The 19,667-nt window shown below is 43.1% G+C and overlaps 1 long non-coding RNA gene across 2 annotated transcripts; it reads right to left on the bottom strand.

Annotated features, from left to right (window-relative positions):
* Nucleotides 1–2,487: 2,487 nt before the first annotated feature.
* Nucleotides 2,488–4,953, bottom strand: LOC126505696 (uncharacterized). Of its 2 annotated transcripts, none has more exons than XR_007592964.1 (3): nt 4,816–4,953; nt 3,582–3,760; nt 2,488–3,479 (listed from the first exon to the last, which is right to left on the bottom strand). It is a non-coding gene; the product is annotated as an uncharacterized lncRNA (long non-coding RNA). The 2 variants fall into 2 exon arrangements; XR_007592963.1 differs by having other exon boundaries at nt 3,582–3,739; nt 4,816–4,945.
* Between the last annotated feature and the right edge of the window lie 14,714 nt (nt 4,954–19,667).

The following is a 19,667-nucleotide window of genomic DNA, read 5'->3' as shown; positions in this document are numbered from 1 at the left end:
GAAGACTGAGAATAAGGCCGCTGGACCTCGCATCGAAGTGAAATAATTACAAATTAAAAAAGATCACTCCTACTTTCTTGACTCGGTATAAAGTGATAAGAGGCCGAACCGGGCGAGCTTGTAATTATTCACAGAAAATGTTAATCTTCTGCTATGGTGTTCTCACTGGCAGCATTAAATGTATTCTGACAATTATCAAGTTTACAGTTTGACATGCAGATATTAGTGCTGGGAGACCTATTGATTGATCCTATCAGATTTGAGCCTCTGAATGAAGTCTCCCAGCTTACACCTAGGTGGCGGTTGGACTGGCCTCACTCAGCACAGGGGCCACTTGCTATGGGTTAGAGTGGGTTAGAATCCAAGGGTCTCCGCTAGCCCCTGCTACTATGTTAAAAAAAAAAAAAAAAAATAACATCAACAATAGACCAGAATGTAGAACAGAAGTAGTAGGTGCGATTCAAAGAGCTCCACACTGGATAAAGAAGGCTAAACCAAATTTACTAGGTCAGCTGTGCCCTTTCTGCTGAAACTTCCTATTTTGTCCACACAGAGATTTCCCACACTGACCCCCCAAAGATGGGCGTGGTCAAATGCAGTCCAGGGGTGCGGCTGCCTTCCTCAGATGTCTTCATTGTAGCCCAGAAATTTAAACTTGAACCCTCACTATACATACATTATTCCCTCCCTGTGTGCAAGCCCGAGGAATGTTAACACAAGCATGTTATAGATCTCAATTGTTTGCTTGCTCTTAGAAATAAAACAAAACGAACAACAGTAAGACAAAAGGCACCAAGACATAGGAGGCTCGGGTGAACAGATTTAAATGTGGTATGAGCCCACAAGGTGCCTGGCTTTTCCTGGCTAACCATGAAAGGAAGTGGCAGGCAGCAGAGTATTCTGTCGCCTCCTGCCAATCAGAGATGGTTGACTATAGAGGTCACACTCCTAACCAGCTCTGCTTTAGATCTACTTCAGTACAGGAAGCAAAGCTGGTGAGGTCAAGGGGCAACAGCAACCCAGCTAATGCAGCGTGGTCTATCTTGTACAGCATCATCAGGCACAGTGCAGAAAGCTTTACCTTAAACCAGTCGTGACATTTGTAGGTCTGGAGAGGGGAAACCTCCAGCTCAGAGGGGGGGAAAATGTTTATAAATGAATAAAAGTGTGCCTTCCCAAGAAGAGAGCCAGCCATAACTATGTCTACACCTGGCCAGATCAACCTAACTCAGGAATGGACCCTGAAGACTCCACACTTAGCCGCAGTCCCAATGTTTGCTTCCGTTTTGCTCTGACCCATCTATAATCTCCAGAGATAGTCTCAGAAAATAAAATCAGGTGTTACAAATGCTCATAATTACTCTCGCCCACCGAAGCTACAGCCTTGGGAAAGGATGAGGGGAACAATGCCATGGCTCTTCAGATACCCTTCAGGTGGAAAGACTTCCTGTCTTGTTTTTATTGTTATGACATTTCTACTTTCATTGTGTGTTTAGGCTTAGTAAGCCTTGTAATAGGTGGTCAAAAGTGCAGCACACGCACAAACTGGAGGGGTAAGAGCAGAGAAAACCTCAGATGCAACTGTGGGATCTACCATCTACACACAAAAGTAAATAAATAAATAAATAAGTTTTTGTTTCATAACTGTCGAGAATTTTCATATAGAAATTGCCTTCAGCACCTAGGTAACCCTGGCGAGTTCATCACCAGTCAAGTTTGCTAGCAACTCATCAGGTTGAAACTATTGAATAATTGCTTTATACAACCTGAATTCTAAAATTACAATTCCACCATGAATATCTACAAGATCTTTTAAAAAAAAAAAAAACATCGGCACGCAGAGTAGAATGCATTCATATGCAGAAAATGCATCAAAGTGGTTTTTATCTTGGCTCCTAAGCGTCAAGTTCTTCTTCCCTCCTTCACTGAAAGGATCATTTAAATGCGAATACATTTTTAGGTTAGGTTATTAGATTTTGTTCAGATTGCACAAATAATTATCATACTTGGTTCAGATGAGAAACTGCTCTAAAAGTTTCTCAACGCGCTGGAAAATCTGATGAAAAGAAAGCAAAGGCAGAGGAGAGGAAAATCATTTGTCAAGATGTTGACCCAGCCTTGCCCAAAGATAATCAGCAGCACCTATAAATACATGTGTGAGGGTTGCTGGAATAGTTTTTTTATTTTCTTTTTAAGAAAAAGTTATTATCTTGGAAAGAACTAAGGAGTGGCCAGAAATCGCTATCATAGTCAAGAACGGACTAATCACTTTAGCCTCTTCCCTGACGCATTTATCCACCTTCTAATTCCTGACCTAATTAGAGGGAAATGCAGTGCTGTCCTGGTCAAGAAGGTAGGGATTAGGGTTAAGAAAACACTTGTGTTTGGAACCCCCTACCTCCCCTGGTCAGTGTGAAAGATTCTCAAAGAGTCTCCCAGCTTCACTAATCCGTGACCCTCAGCAGGGAGAAGTGTTAACAATTTAGTTTAAAACTCACACTCTCACACACATGCATCAAAAACGGCTTTTCCCCTTTGATTTGTAGGTATTAGTTGTTTTTCCAGGCCCCATTAAGGACTCTTCACCCTGTCCAGCAAGAGGCATTAAGCTTTCGCGAGTTAAAGTTGTTCCCAGCTCCGTGTTATTCAAAGGCAATTTACACTAATTATTCAAGTCCACAGCGCTACCCATATTAGCGGAATGAACCATCTCAGCAGGTAAAAAGTACTTTTGAAATGCTAATTTATTACGAAGGTACAAAAATGTTCCAGAATTTGCGGTTTGGGTTTGGTTTTGGTTGGTTTGTTTGGCCGTTTTAAAGGATAGGACTGGGACTTTTCGGTACCCTTCCTTTTATTATATGAATGCTTTTATAATCATTTGCCTTTTAAACTCACAGTTGTCAGGCTGATGCTAGTGTGTCTTCCAGTCTTGTGGTTAGCTTAAAACATTCTCTTAGCTGAGTTCTTTTTTTTTTTTTTTCCATTTTATGAAGGAAAGCCAAATGCATCCCCTAGCCTAGGCACATGATAAAGTGAACATGTAGAGATTTTTGTTGGTCGCTGTTGTTCCCATGCCTCAAAAACTCCTCTCTAGAGTGTGAATCATAATCACTAGCATCTTCAGAAGCCTCTTTCATATGTTATTGCCACAATCGGTGCTCTGGCCTAAAATAAGTGGCAGGACCCAGACAATTTCTGCAGCTTATTTGTGGTCCATCCCACAAGGTGTGCGAGCGCGCGTGTGTTTGGGGGGGGGGGGTGCGGTTCAGTTTATGTTTCTGGAGAACCCTGGGTCCAAAGCACTTCATCATAAAGTCAGACTCTCTGGTTTGCCTTCTCTTGCCCATTCCCAAAGCGGTTGGGAAGGAAGGTGAATGAAGTTCCACCCTTTCCCTGTTGAGAGAGATATCAACAGCGACCCCTCCTGGCCAACCAAGAAGTTCACAGGGTATAAAACAGCGACTCCTCTCGGTGACCTGAACAGTAACAGGGTACAAACAGAAGTTAATCAAAAGTGAACGCTAGAAACCAAATATGAGTGAGAACATCCCATGTTCCTCTTTTTGGGTCTGGCTTACCTCACTCAGGATAGTGTTTTCTATTTCCATCCATTTGTATGCAAAATTCAAGAAGTCCTTGTTTTTTACTGCTGAGTAGTACTCTAATATGTATATATTCCATACTTTCTTCATCCATTCTTCCATTGAAGGGCATCTAGGTTGTTTCCAGGTTCTGGCTATTACAAACAATTTGGTTTCTAGCCATAAATAAAGGACATTGAGCCTATAATTCACGATCCTAGAGAAGCTAAATAAGAAGGTGAACCCAAAGAAAAACATATAGGCATCCTCCTGAATATTAACCTTCATCAGGTGATGAAAGGAGACAGAGACAGAGACCCACATTGGAGCACCGGACTGAAATCTCAAGGTTCAAATCAGGAGCAGAAGGAGAGAGAGCACGAGCAAGGAACTCAGGATCGCGAGGGGTGCACCCACACACTGAGACAATGGGGATGTTCCATCGGGAACTCATCAAGACCAGCAGGCCTGGGTCTGAAAAAGCATGGGATAAAACCGGACTTGCTGAACATAGCGGACAATGAGGACTACTGAGAACTCAAGAACAATGGCAAAGGGTTTTTGATCCTACTGCACGTACTGGCTTTGTGGGAGCCTAGGCAGTTTGGATGCTCACCTTACTAGACCTGGATGGAGGTGGGTGGTCCTTGGACTTCTCACAGGTCAGGGAACCCTGATTGCTCTTGGGGCTGATGAGGGAGGGGGTCTTGATGGGGAAGTGGGAGGGAAATGGGAGGTGGTGGCAGGGAGGAGGCAGAAATCATAAATAAATAAATAAATAAATAAATAGGAAAAAAAGTGAACGCTACTTTCATTTTTCATACTTCAGTCTTTCGCTCACAAGCATCCCCACACAGATGCAGACACAGGCTCTGCCTTCCAGCCACTCAGATAAAGGTAATAAAGATGGAACACAAACAATAGGGGCGGTGACGGGGAGAGTGGGCCCACCTCGAAGTGAGGTCCCAGCTCACCAAATAAGTACAGAAAACTATTCACAAAAGTAAAATTTTAAAATATCACAAAGCGCAAAAAGAGAGCCCAAGGTTGAAAAATAGGTGTAGAGACAGTCCCCCTCTACTACGTCCCGAGGAACACAACGACGTAGCACATTTCAAGGCCTGGAAACCGTGCCGGATAGCCAAGCTGTCCACCATGACCAGAAAATGAAGGGGGGCGGGGGGGGGGGGGGGATTGGAGACAACAGAAGGAGGCAAGGACTCTCGCTCACCTGTCTGTCGATTGCGTTTGGGTTGGGTCACTGAGTCTAGGGGTTTGTAACCCACCCTGCAATCAGTTACTCCAGGGTCACGGAGGAGTGCTATCTGGAAGAGAATGGGCTAGGAAACAAGGAGAAGGCCATGCTAAGTTTGTTACAGCCTCCGTTTATTAGGGTCCTGGTTGCTGCTTATATAGCCCCTGGATGAGGGCTTAAGGGGGCAGGGCGCGCGTGGTCCCGGTCACATAGTTCGGTCAGGTAGGCCAAAAAGTCACGAGTTGCCACACCTAGTTCCCTGGATAGCTGGAATGTGAGGCGGGTTCCGCTAACAGATAACAGCTAATTGGGTGTGGGGCAGGTTGTCAATAGAACGATTCTTAACATAGTTATGGGTGTGGGGTTCTCTGCAGACTCCCCAAGGTGATGGTTCCTGTAATGATTTTTTGGGAGGGAAATGGCTCCTGTCCTGGAAAATATTGTGAATCTTGTGTGTTCAAGGTCTCCGAACTCTTTGATCCCCTATCCACACGTACTCCTCAAAAACACAGGTTTGGATACCCTATCATATGTAGTTACTACCTGTGACTTGATTTTAAGCCACTTAGTGTTCGCTAGCATTACTTTCTGTGCTTCCCAGTTTTGGGTTCTAGTATTTTCCCTCACGCCGGAGGAATCCCGGCGGTGTTAAATAGCCCCCTCCCCAGGTAGATAGGTCTTTGGAAGCCCAAGGACTGCTCCATATTTCTTTGCTATCCATCTCTTCAAGGCCTACGTTCCTCCATCTCCTCATGCAGCCAGAGGCTTGACCACTCTCCAAGGGTCCTGACCCAGTCAGAGGACAAAGTGCAAAAGCAATCCCAGCCGGTGAGATGGCAGATGGGGCTGCCTTATCCTATATGGCCCCTGCTCACAGGGCAACCTGGGTCCTCACCCCAGAATATCTCTTCCCTTCTCTCTTGTAGTGAATACATTTGTGAACCAACAACCAGTATCTCCCTAAAAGTACCCATAATAGATTCTAGAACCTAGAAAGCAGCCAGATAGGCAGCAAGTCCCTATGGGTTGAGTTAACATGTAAGTCAACTAATACACAACATTACCAAAATGAATTCTAGTATACATGAAAGGAAGAAAGCTATAATATAGCCAAAACCTGATTAGTAGTTTCCAATTGTCTGCTAAGCATCCCTTCCTTTGTGGAGCTCCTCAACCAAGATGTTTGTTTATATATACACACTCACACATACACACACACACACACACACTCATGCGCAGAGAGAGAGAGAGAGAGAGAGAGAGAGGCTTCTGAAGATACACAATGGGTGGACTATTGCTAGCAACAAAGAGTGACTTCTCTGTTCTAAAACTTGGTCATACGCTAGAATCTGTATTGAGGTCACTGAAAGAAGTGCATCCCTTGGGGATCTACAAATGACTAACGGAATAGGATGCTGTATGCTGCAATAATCCAGCATCTGAAAATCCACACAAAAGACATGTCTTGTTATTGACTGCCTTCTCTGTGCTGGGCACCCACATGCAATACGTATGGTTACAGTCAAAGGGATGCATTTCCACCAAGTATTGAAGTGTTACTTATTGTGAAGTAGTAGGAGAAAGATGGCTAACGTGAGCCTACAAACTAACTGTGCCTCACAGGGAAGCCTAATCCTTCTATGGCCAGGGTTCAGTTCACACCAGGGGTTGAAAATGTCTTTTTGAATCAGATTGTCTAGTTCTGCAAAGAAAGTGTGGTAAAGATCTGCCTGGTGTAGAAACGGTCCTAGCTGAACTAACCTTCTTTTAGCTTTTAGGAGTGCAAATGAATAGTGTATAGATGAGAGGAGAGGGTATAAAGGATGCTGTAAATACATAAAGAAAAAATTGCTTCCCATAGCCTCATGACACACCTTTGCCTGCAAATAACGGATTTTCAATCACAAACCAATTGATTTAATCCTGTTTCTTAAAGACCTTTCCGAGTCCCAGACCAACATTAATTTCAGAACATCCACGGGTGTCAGAATAGTACATGCCCATAAAAAATCTTTTCCATGGCTCAGAGTGTTCCCTAGTTAATCTGACTGCCCCACCAACCACCACTCCCACCATTTAGTTTAAATTAATGAGGGTAGAATCACTAATGAAAGCTAAGAATCCTCTCCATCCTAATGAGACCATATACTCATTGGGAGCAACTCTTTAAGATGACTGGGATGCTGGGAGGGCTGAGGGTGATGGTGCTGGACTCAGGGATGAACAGGGAATTCAGGGAGGGCTGAGGGTGATGGTGCTGGACTCAGGGATGAACAGGGAATTCTGGGAGGGCTGAGGGTGATGTGTTGGGGTCAGAGGAGACAGTCAGAAGAGACAGAAGTTAGAAAAAGTTCCTTTTCTTTTTATTTTAAAAATCATGAAGGGGGGCTGGAGAGATGGCTCAGTGGTTAAGAGCGTTGCCTGCTCTTCCGAAGGTCCTGAGTTCAATTCCCAGCAACCACATGGTGGCTCACAACCATCTGTAAAGAGATCTGGCGCCCTCTTCTGGCCTTCAGGCATACAGACAGGATATTGTATACATAATAAATAAATAAATATTTAAAAATAAATAAATAAATAAAAATCATGAAGAACCAGTACTTTTGTCTTTCTATCAAAAGAAACATTAACAAATACATGATTAAATTAAAGGCCTGAAAATCTCTAAGGAGTCTTTTATGATCTTTGGATCAATTGAAAAATAAAGAAGTCCTATATATAATAGTTGAAGTACATGTACAAACAGTATGGAGGTTCGATGATAAAGGTTGTATAAAGTCAGCATTTTATATACACAATGTACAAGCGTGAACCTTTAATGGTGGCTTCCATTGGTAGTTTGATGGATTTCCTAAGAAACTGTATTAAGTAGCTTTAGGGGCTGCTTTAAATGCCTTCAAGTATTAGCCATTGATAAAGACAGCCCAGTTCAGAGACAATGGAAAGAAAAAGGCACTAGGCTTGGAGGATGTGATAATCAAATTTGTTGAACCCCATAAGACCCTTGTGAGTCTCACAGAAAAATAAAGGTTTTTATTAGTTTGGACCTTGACTTCTGTTGGCTGTACAACTGCCCAACATCAGAGGAGAGCTGTGTGCAAAAGTAAGTTGTTTCCAAAGAAACCATGCAAAACTTTTTAAATTTTATGCCTATAGGTTTGTGTGATGTATGCATATGTGTGCATACGTGCATACGGGTGCATTTACTTATGCATGCGTGTATGCATGGAAGCCAGAGATTGGCTTAGGTGTCTTCCTTTAGGCTTCCCGCCTTATTTTCTGAGACAGAATCTGAAGTTCATCATTTTTTGCTAGACTAACTGGTCTTTAAGTCCTCAAGACCACTGTCTCCAAAACCTCTGACTAATACCCACCAGTCCTGACTTTTTATATGGACTCCAGGAATCCAAATTCACATCCTCATGCCTGTACAGTGAACACTTTATACTGAGCCATCTCTCCAGCCCTATATTTTTCTAATATTTGAGTTGAACACGGCTTGGTTTAAAGTACATGCATGCATACATCACATGTACATACACATATATGTACATATGTTTTATAAGGCCCGGGAGTTGTGTCTTTTCCCTAGATGAATGAAATGCAGTTTGGCAGGTCTTGATGTATTTCTGTGTTCTGCACAAGGCTGTGGGCTCAAGCCAGCCTCTATCTAATTAATACAAGTCCTGCAGAACCAGAGGGTGGAAGAAGAAACTCAAAAAAAAAAAAAAAAAAAGAGACATTAGCTTGGATGCCTATCTCACTATAAGTATCCATTTATCTGCATGCTAGTAATGACTCCAAATATGCAAACAGATGTTTCTCTCATTAAACTGTATATGCAAATACTACTGGTAGCAGTGGCAATGTTGTCTCGGGGTTGAGAGATCGTTGAGGGTAATTAAAGGTTAATCCGGTTTTCGGTTCATAGAATATACAACAGGAACAGCTGCAAGGAAGTTTTGTCACTTAGCCTTCAATTCACTACCAACAGTGCATGGGTTTTCTGCTAAAATAGCACAAACATGTATTGCTAATCACTGTCCCATACATGTTAGATCATCAGCAGCTAGCAGCACAGACCTATTTAGTGCGCTAAGCTGAGTGTTACCATACAGAACATCAATAAGAAAGGCTATGTCTCCTCAAAAAGTGTTTAGCGCCCATCTACAGCTGTCGTGTCTGATTCCTAATAGAAAAATGTCTGGAAGGATAGCAGTAACATTCTGTATCGTGGTTTCACACACGGAACGTGACGAAATGGCGGGGCTTCCAATGTGTTAACCAAAACCACCCTGTTTTTGTTACAACGGGATGAGTTGGAAATGTAAATGATTTGGCACCCTTTTGAATGGAAAATGTAACGCACCGGCTAGGTAACTTCCATTTTCCATTTGGAGGGGAGGGGGAGAAAATCCAGCAATTAAGGTCAGAAAAGTTTCGCATTCTGCAAGACTTGCAAGGTTAGTAGAAACTGTATGTGCACGCAGAGCTGGTGCAAAGGAGGCTTCCTGCATCTCTGGAATTACAAAGGAGGATTTATTCCCCCGATCAACAGTTACAAAGAGCTTACCTTTGGTTTAGTGGGAACCGGGGTGCTCAAAGGGTAATCTCTTCTCTCCCCCTTACTTATTTAGTCCTTGATTCTACAACAAATGCACAGCTATTCACTCGGCATAAAGACCCCCATGCAAAGCCAGCACACAGGGTACCTGAGGACTCCGGGATCTGGTAGATGAAAAGCATTGCCTTCTGCCCCCAGTAAGCAGTGAGCCCTACCAGATGCCCATCAGAATGAAATCGAACACTTCAGGGGGAGACCGATCCCTAACTTGTAATCCTCATTATACGTTGAGGGCTTTTAGCTAAACCCAAATTTAATTTGAGTGCTATGCCACCAGTAAACCAAAGCTGCTTTCACGGTCACAATTCTATATTAAGCTAAACTCAAGACTTGGAAATTAAACTGAGGGTCTGCCCCCGACCTCTCCTGCTTTCTCATAGGAAAAGTGCCAACAGCCAAGGCAGAAAAAGAAAGAAAAAAAGAAAGAAAATGAAAAAAGAAAAAATGCCTTGAGAAACTGCATATTTCCCAAGAAAACGACCTATGGATGCCTTGCCCAAAGCACCCCTTTGATAGAATATTAACCATTCTTATTGACAAACCAGTTAGACAGCCATTGTGGTTTCAAAGGGGAGATGAAAATGTCTCACTATCAAGTTGTGAGGTTTATTTGTTAGCTTGCTTACTTAGACATCAAACAATTTCACTTCTTTTTGTCACTATATATTTACTGATAAGTTTTTCCTTTTTACCTGCTTTTTTTTTTTTCTGTCTGTGGTGATCTGTTATGTCCTTTCCAGCCAGAAGCTGGGAATTCTCAGCTTAAGAGAAGGAAACCCATCTGCCGCCACCTCTAGAAACAGAAGAGACCTTGCTGCAGCCTCTTCCAAAAATCTAGGTGTCTCTTAGCAGGAAGAGAAGGAACATGGCATTTTCCAGGTCTGAGAGGGCCATGAAGAGACACAGCACCGCCTGCATTAGTCGTACATAATACACTTGTGTTCCCTCAGGAATATATTAAAAGATCTGATCGCCTGCCCTCTCCAGGCTAATTTTGGATAACATTTGGAGATCTCCAGCCATACTCTCAAGAGACTCTTTGGAAATAACATGGCCCTGTGCTTCTCTATTTGTTAAGTAATTGAGATGTAATGGTGATTATTACATATTAAAAAGAAACCAAATTCCCCGTAGCACAGAGCAGCCCCCATAAGTGCTGTACTGCTCAGAACAGCAAAAGGATAGTATCAAGACTAAATCTGGGGAACAAGACCTTGGTTCGCAATCTTCAGACAGGGACAACAACAGAAACATCTCCCTCCTGCCACAAAAAGACATAGGAGGCCCTTAGTTTTGAGGGATTTTTGACTCCTGTCCTCTGTGCTATAAAATATAAGGGTTGTTTGTGGTTGATTTCGTCCATGTCTTGATATGAGCCTTTTTCTGACCCTTTCCCACCACCCAACAAAATCCAACCTGGTGTCTTAGGACTGTGATTGCTGTGAAGAGACACCACCATGACTACAGCAACTCTTATAAAGGAAACGTTTAACTGGAATGGCTCACTTACAGTTTCAGAGGTTCAGTCTACTATCATGATGGGGAACATGGCTGTGTACAGGCAGACGTGGTGTTAGAGTAGTGGCTCAAAGTCCCGCATCTTGCAGGTAACAGGAATGAGACTCTGAGCTGTATCCTGACTATAACAGACCTCAAAGCCCACCCCCGCAGTGACGCACTTCCTCCAACAAGGCCACGCCTCCTAATGGTGGCTCTCCCTCTATGAGATTACAGGGGCCAATGACATTCAAACTTCCATGCCTGGCTTTCGCCTGGTGCGACGTGAAAAATCTAGGACATCTGGAGCCCAAGCAAGCAAGATGATGACAGCAGCCCAAAGGAAGGGTCTAGTTTGGATATCACAAATTGCCCTGAGAATGCTCCTAGGGGCTATTATGACTTTACCATTTCACGGGGTTTCACTGTTTTCTGCAGGATAAGAAGTCTTCCTCCTGACCCTGCAGCACAGCTGAGAGGGCTTGAGATGACAGCAGGCCTGCAGTAGTAAACAGCCAGCTCCACACGGGCTGAAATCATAGGCACACCAGCCTAGACAGAGGGTCAGCTTCACTTGGAGCATCTCTTCAGAGATTTCTAACATGGCCACCACATCACCTGTGCAGAATGGGCAAGACTCTCTCCCTCTTAGGATGAGCACCCCATCATATTGCAGGTGCAGCCCCCAGATATCTTTTTAAGTCATCCCACCGTAGTGCTCTGCTGGCCTTAGAGTTGCTGAATTGTAGGAAGAGATTATCCACTAGAGCTAAGTCAGTTCTTTAAATGGCATCAGAGAAGCTCACCTTGGCAAGCTGGTCTCTACACACACACCATCAAAAGTCCAGGCAGCATTGTGCACAAAAGCAGATGCTCTCTGAGGTCCCCACACATTCCCTCACTGGCCCGATTGGGCACAACACCCCTCCAAGTCATGGTGTCCTTGTCTGCATAATGGCTAGTCCTCACGGCAAAGGACAGATTCAAAGATAAACCAAGCAACACAGCTCTCACAACTGTCCTAGTACCCCGGAAATGGCCGGGGCAGCTGGGCCCTGTGTTTACAGGGTTTCACCCTCTAGTCCAGCATCAGTAATTGGACCACTGTGTCCATGTCAACACCACTATTCTTAACCCTAATGGCTTGTTAATTTAACTCATTAGAGGCTCTTAGCACTTGAAAGGGTGTTTAAAAACACAAACCAACAATTAGTCTTTGGGGACCAAAGAATAAATGCAAACATAATGTATCACTTTTCCTGGCTCAACAAACACCATTTTGATGTGCTAATGGTCCCTAGTGAAGGCAGTAATTTCCAGTTAAAGCAAGCCAACAGTCCAAATGCTGTCTCCACGAGGCCACAATCTGCCCAATCCTGAGAGTCAGCCAGGAATAAACATCAATCCAACAGCCTTCCCATACAAATAACATAAAAGTGAAGTCATGTGTGCACTAGAAAATGTGCTGTCAAGAAACTGGCCTCACATGAAACGGAATCATTGAGAGCACTGGTCAGGAACCTGGGAACAAGGATTTGAGTCCAGCCTCTGACATTCCTCTATCCAGTGACCTAAGAAAGTCAGCACTAGCAAGTCCCTTAGTGAGCAGAGGCAGGCGCACTCTGTCTACTCTGGAGGGTGTTGAGAAATCTGGTTCTGTGTGGGAGGCTTCTTAGTTACCATTCTGGATGGGAAAGCTTGTGATTTTGATCGATTCATCTTTGGGATAAGTGACTACGGAAAATGATCCTTGATGCACGTCAGGGGCGATGAGTGGTCTTGAAGAAGCGAAAGCCAGAGAAAAATGTGTAGAAAATCTATGTACAGAACTGGTTTAAATTGTGGTAGAATGTATGTAATACACAATTTACCGTCTTAACCCCTTTCAAGTTTTTGCTTTTACGTTGCCTTTAGTCCACTAACAAGGTGCTGTGCAGCCACCAGCTCTACTTTGTTCTAGAAATTTTCATCACCCTCCAAAAGGAAACTCCTGACACATTAAGTAGTTATTCTCCATTCCCCTCTCTGTATCCCCTAGAAACTGCCAATGTACTTTATGCCTCTATGGGTTTGCCTGTAACAGACATTTCCTAAGAATGCGTCATATAACCAATGCATGGCCTTAGGTTTCTGTGTTCTATCACCTGGCATAACTTCCCGAGGTTCATCACACTCCATATGTGATGTACAGAGTATCCATAGACATCTTCAAACAACACAGTTGATAAAACGTAACCTACCATTGCCAGGCACTGAGTACTGCACCGTGTGTGTGTTCTCACATCTTTAATCAGAAAATAACTATTATTCCCATTTTATGGGCAAGGAGTTAAAATTCAGAAAGATTTAATGACTTGTCTCAGCCCTGGTTTTTCAGATTCCAGATTTCTTACTCTGAACTGTATTTGATATTTGCACAGTCCAAGAAGAGCTGTGCAGAGTATTTGGCAGGAGGCCAAGTACAGAGGTTCCCAATATGTTCCGAAAAGAGGCCACTTGATAAACCTACAAGCCCTATCCTGGCTGGTAACCATGGCCAGCTAGGAGGCTAACAGGAGAACAAATACCAGAGGTATGGTCTCTGTGGCTGCCATTAGACTGGTCTCTTGCCGAACAAGGCACAGTAGAGCATCCATTCTTTTCCAGTGCTGTGGTCCTAGCCAGATGTGGTAGCACACACCTGTCATCCCAATAATCAGGAGACAGAGACTTGAGGATCTCAAGTTTGAGGACCATCCTGAACTACACAGGAAGACCCTGCTCACCTCTCCCCCAAATGCTGTGACTTTATTTCCAGGGACCTTGTGAAGTCCATAGTTGACACAGTTGATAACGTTTTAGTTCTGAAAAAAAAAATAACAACAAAAAACCTTTCTGCCTCTGCTAAGAGAACATCATGCGTGTTCTCTTGCATGATGCACAAATACAAATACTCAGATGTGGAAAAGTAGACAAGGAAGCTTGTGTATACACCTGGAAAAAAACATATAAAGGCCTAATAGTCATGGGGATGGTAGATGCTATGTATAGGGACAGGTCCGGATTTGTACACTTGTGTACTAAGAGTAGCAGCTTTGATCAAGGAGAAGCTGACATTAACGTTAGCATTAGGTGGAGATCTGCAAACATCTCCGTTTTCTTATGATAGTTGACTTGTAGGTGCCAAACCACTTATCCCCCACCCAGCTGGGATGAATTTATAAGATATTCACAGAAACATGGTTTGAAGTGTCAATCTGTATGGAATTAAAGGAAAAGCGATATGATTTAAATCCTAGCTTTGCCACCACGTGCGTGTAGAGAGACCTTGGGGAAATCATTGGTTTTCTTGTAGGCTTCTCCCTCTCCAAAATGGGCCCAAGGAAGGGGTTTGTGGCTCTTCCAAGAATGCGGCGGTCAAGTTTCTAGCAAGAACGACTTGTTCACATGTCTTCCTGTATCCATGCTTCTACCTGGGAACACAACATCAAGGGAGAGAAGTAACTCTCTCTAGATCACATTCCCTATGCTCTACTAACACCTGTTTCTCCGTTTTCAGGGTAACAAACTTGTGCATCTGTGAGACAGGACTCACAACCCTTACTCATTCCCCCAACAGTGCTATTGAAGAGACTGGTTACAGCCATAGAACCAGTGTGAAAGCTGCTCGAAAGAAATAGCACATCTTGGTATTATTGTATGCAGTCTGGTCCAGGTATAATAATTGGAAGAACTGACTTTTTTTTTTTAATTACGGGTGGTAAGGGCCAGTTTCTAACCTCAGAGGCACTGTAGCTGGAAGATGAGAGAGGCAGTGGTCAGTTTCCAACACGTCCCTCGGTGAGCGGCTTCAGTATGTTAAGATGACTTTAGTGAGTAAGACATTCAGCCTGCCTGATGACAATTCATACCCGGATTCAAGCCCAAGATCATAATGGACGGAAGTACATTGACTCGTGGGAACTACGGTCCTAATTACATGGGCAGCAAGTGGAAACTAATACTTAGCTTGCAAGCATACACTGTGATTGTCTTCCATGTCAGGTGTTCATCTTGGAATTTCAAAGTTGAAATTTCCAACTTTTTTAAAATGTGAACATGTGTGTGCTGTGTGTGCCTGTAAGCATATTCGTGTGTGTGTGTGTGTGTGTGTGTGAGCACACACGCATGCATTCATGTGGAGGCTAGAGGTTGATGAGGAAGAGTCTCTCATGTTTACCCAGACCTTGCCAATTCAGCTAGTCTAACTAGCCTGCTTGACCCAGGGATCTGCCTCCTAAGCACTGGGAACTTTTCTGTCATGGCTGGGGCTCCAAACTCTGGTTCCCATGTTAGTGATTTTCCCAAGTCTGCAATGTCCAACTTTTATTCTTATTTCCAGAAAATCTGCAGTCAAGAGAACCAGAGGAAAGCTTTGTGGATTTGGACTGAAATTGTCTGTGTATGAATCCTATCTCCAGTGTTTACCCATCTGTGTGGCTTAACTAAATCAAGTGACCACCTGATCTTTCATTTCTTCATCTATAAAATGAGGAAAATTAATATCTCCTGGAATTGTTTGGGAGCTTAAGTGGGGAATATCCAAGTTCTGCCTGAAAAGCCTTGCCTACCCTGAGGCATTCCTGAGCTGCACCGAGGGCTAGCAGCCAGGTCAGGGAAGGGGGAGGGGCAGGATTCAGCACAGGTTTTTCAATAATTAAAAAATATTTTTCAAAATTGTTTTCCAGAAATGGTGTGAGTGAATGTGCGTGTGTGTGTGTGTGTGTGTGTGTGTGTGTGTGTGTGTGTAGAAGTGGATGAAATTTACTAATTTAAATCTTTACTAAAAATGGAACTTCTGTACCTCTAATTGCAGAATTCTGAAAAACAAAACAGGTCTCTCACCTGCTTCTCGGCAAGTCCAGGGGGATTAATTTGCCACTCCTCAAAACAACTCTTTGGAGGGATCCCCTCTTGCTTCTCTATTCTCACATTAATTAAAAGACATGTCGCGTGCACTTGGAACAGGAGAAATGAAGAGAAATAGACATGCCACCCTCTGGGGATAGCACACAACTCAGCAGCCACCTGGTGCGGGAGGGAGAGTGCTGGCCAAAGTGACCATCACCATGGTCACCAGTTCACCTCCCAACCTCCACAGGGACCCTCGGGTCTCATTGTTTGCAGGAGAAAGTCCCATAGCTGGTATTTAGGAGGAAGACTTCTGTTTAGGCCTAACCTTCAGGGATAAAGGCTTTTGAGAATAAAATGGAAACTCACTGATTTTTTTCTTTTTAAGCAACAATAGATAGAGGAGGGTGAGGACTTTGGAAACAAACCCCAACTCGGTTGCCAGAAACTGAGACTATTGTTGAGATCAAACATTGGATACTATCTGTATTTTTGATAATCTTTGGATTATTTTTTTCCAGATCAAAGTCTTTCTCTGTAGGTTTGTGTTGATCAGATTTGTGGTCTGCTGGAGATGTTGGCATTCTCCTATAACTCTTTTGCTGTGGCTCAAAGTTTATATTAATCCAGGACATTTCTGTATGAGTCAAACGCAAATGAGTTCCCTTTAAAACATGTAAAGCAGTTGCTACATTGTCAACTCCAAGTATCAAAGACTGGAGCCGGTGTGGCAGTTCAGCCGTAAAGTATTTGCTTGGGGAAAAAAATAATTAAATAAAATCCAAATAATGCCCAATAACCAACTGATAGAATGAGCTTTTCTGGGCACAGAGCTAATTAATCTGCCACAGATGGGGTGCCAACATCATCTGCAAGGTGGGTAGACTCTCCTCTCCTGCCCACCTGACAGACACCAGCAAAGTTGGCTGACACCAGGTAACCAGTGTCCTCAAGCTTTTCAGGAACCTGCACCAAGAGGCCCCAGGCCTGGTTGTTTATGGTAATTACAATACAGACTTCCTCACACTGCCTGGACAGAGGCAGCAAGTTCTTCATCATTCTCTTCAGTCACGTGAATAAAGAAAAAAAAAACTGGAGTATAAATACCATTCCTCCTTTGTAGTCAAAGGCCAGGGTGAGTTTGAGAGGAATAAATCCAAGCTGGTAATCAAACTAAAAAATAGCAAGTGTAGTAAAGGAAGTCCTTCCGCCAGCCAGGAGCCAGGGGTGACCAGCTTTTCCTTCTGCAGTTGGTAAATATCAGGCCTTTCTTTATTTACCCGAAGTTGTTTTTTCCCATCTTGAAAGATATTCAAGGCTAGTGTTTGCAATCACTTTACGTGGAAAGACAGACATCTATGTAAAAGTTAAAATAGATTTAGCCCTAATTAAATCTATGCTACCCAGAGAGAGGAGGGGACAGGAACACTCGTTAAGCAGACGAAGACGTAAACACAAATGCTTTCTCTCTGAAATCCGAATTACCCCAAGCTGGCATTCATCCCTAGCCACAGGCTCAGAAAAATCCCATAACTAGGAGCCGCTGGGTTTAAGAACTTTAGACTCCTCATTTCAAAAAGGCGCTTCTCCTCGTGGTACAGGCAAGCACCCTCAGCTTCAACCTGGCAGCCCCATTCAAACGACCAGACTTCTCCAATGTTCCCATTTTAAGCTTGTAGCAGAGAAAAATCTCTGGTAATGAGTTCCCTGCCAGTGACGGAGCCTCTGCATCTAATTTGTCCTCCCTCCGGCCCTGCCCAGAGAAATGGTTTACAAGTCTTGAGAGTCTGGAGGGGGAGGGGGGATCTAAAGGAATTCTCTGGAGAAGGAATGAAGTGCTATCATTGAAATCTTTATTTATGTGAAGAGACCTAGCTAAAACATTACCTCAGAACGCAAGATTACAACATCAGTGGGATGTAAAGTAAATCTATTCTTAGTGGTGACACACCAGAAACCCATAATCCTTTCTCAAAGCCTTTTTGTTATTTTAATGTCCAACAAATTATCCTTTTTTTTTTTTTTTTAAGAAGAACCCACTTAGATTTGAGAGGTTCCTTTGGCTCCAGGAAAAGTAATTTTACCTTAAAAAAAAGAAAAAAACAACAACAAAAAAAACTAACTAAATAAATAATAAATAAAATTTCCATAACTGAGTCTTTCTTTGCTAGTCTAGTATGTAAGAGACCAAGGTAATTTCTAGCTTCAGTAGAACTGAGCACAAAGAAGTGACCACCAGGATTGGCCTCAAGTTACTATGGTAATGGTTGTTCTAAAAAGTACTGAGGCAGGGCATTTGGGGTGGCTGATTGGAAACTTTGGCCATTTTTTTATTTCTTTTTTTTAAGTGGCTGTATATGGATGAGCAAGCTGCAGGGCATGCTGCACTCTCTGCCTTTTTATGTCAGCCACATCGGGACCAGTTACCCTACTGATTACCTCAGAAAGCTGTGGTTCATTCCAGGTTTAAAAAAAAAATAAGGTTTGCTCAAGGAAGACCCCCCTCTGAAAAATCTTAGATAGGAGCGGATGGCCCAGATGATACAATGTTTCAAAGTACTTCTGTTGCAGTTTCCTCTGAGGTCTACATCCAGAACAGCTTCAAGACTGCTGGCTGAGATGATCAAGGCTCCCAGATACTCCAGTCAGGACAAGACCATAATCCTAAATTTTCTTTAGGTCCCTGTAAGATTATCAGTGCCCCCAGTCAGCAGGAAGTAGCTTGGAAAACTACGCTCACATTCCCCAAAAATGGATTATGGATGTTGGTCTTTGTTTAAAGTGTTGGTCACAAGTTGTTATGGATAATGGTCGGGAGAAAAGCTAAACAAAGGAGGTTAGATTCAGAGTTCTTGTTTTGAAAAAAAGGGGAAGTGCTGTGGGAGAATGCTCTTGTACAGTGTAAAGATTTGTCACCCATATTAGTTTAATAAAATGTTGATTGGCCAGTAGCCAAGCAGGAAGCATAGGTGGGGCAACCAGACTAAGAGAATTCTGGGAAGAGGAAAGGCAGAGAGAGAGAGAGAGAGAGAGAGAGAGAGAGAGAGAGAGAGAGAGAGAGACTGAGAGTCACAAGCAAGATGAAGATGAAACAAGATGAGAATGCCTTACTCAGAAAAGGTACCAAGCCACATGGCTAAACACAGATAAGAATTATGGGTTAATTTAATTTGTAAGAGCTAGTTAGTAATAAGTCTAAGCAATAGGCCAAACAGTTTATAATTAATATAAGCCTCTGTGTATTTATTTGGGACTGAATAATTGTGGGTCTGGGCAGGACAGAAACTTCCATCAACATTAAGTATTTGCTAAGAGATCCAAAAACCAACCTAGGGAATTTGGATAGCTATACCTATATGAAGTTCAACCTTGGTTTTCTTTTCTTCTTCTTCTTCTTCTTCTTCTTCTTCTTCTTCTTCTTCTTCTTCTTCTTCTTCTTCTTCTTCTTTTTGCATGTGTATGATGTCTGTATGCATGTGTGTATATATGTTCACGTGGTGGGTCACACATATGCAGGTGTGCGTGTATGTGTTTGTAGAAACTGGAGGTTAGTGGCAGGTGTCTTCCTGAAACAGGGTTTCTCACATAATTTGATTTATCTAGGTAGTCAGCTTGCTCCAAGCATCCCCTATCGAGCTCCTAAGCACTGGGATTATAAATGGAACACTAAGTGGGTCCCAGTTTGTGGAGCAGAATTCACACGGACAGCAAGCACTTACACAACTGATAGACTCAGAGAGGATACCTATCAGTGCACCAGTATCCTGTCTGTAAGATGGGACTAATACACACTCATCTCAAAAGATTGTCCTTAGGATAAACCTAGCTTTATGCAGTC

This window comes from Alexandromys fortis, unplaced genomic scaffold (genome assembly GCF_014885135.2).
Source record: "Alexandromys fortis isolate MF-2015 unplaced genomic scaffold, M_Fortis_MF-2015_v1.1 scaffold_16, whole genome shotgun sequence".
Classification (NCBI taxonomy): Eukaryota; Metazoa; Chordata; class Mammalia; order Rodentia; family Cricetidae; genus Alexandromys; species Alexandromys fortis.
This window is presented reverse-complemented; position numbering and strand designations above follow the sequence as displayed.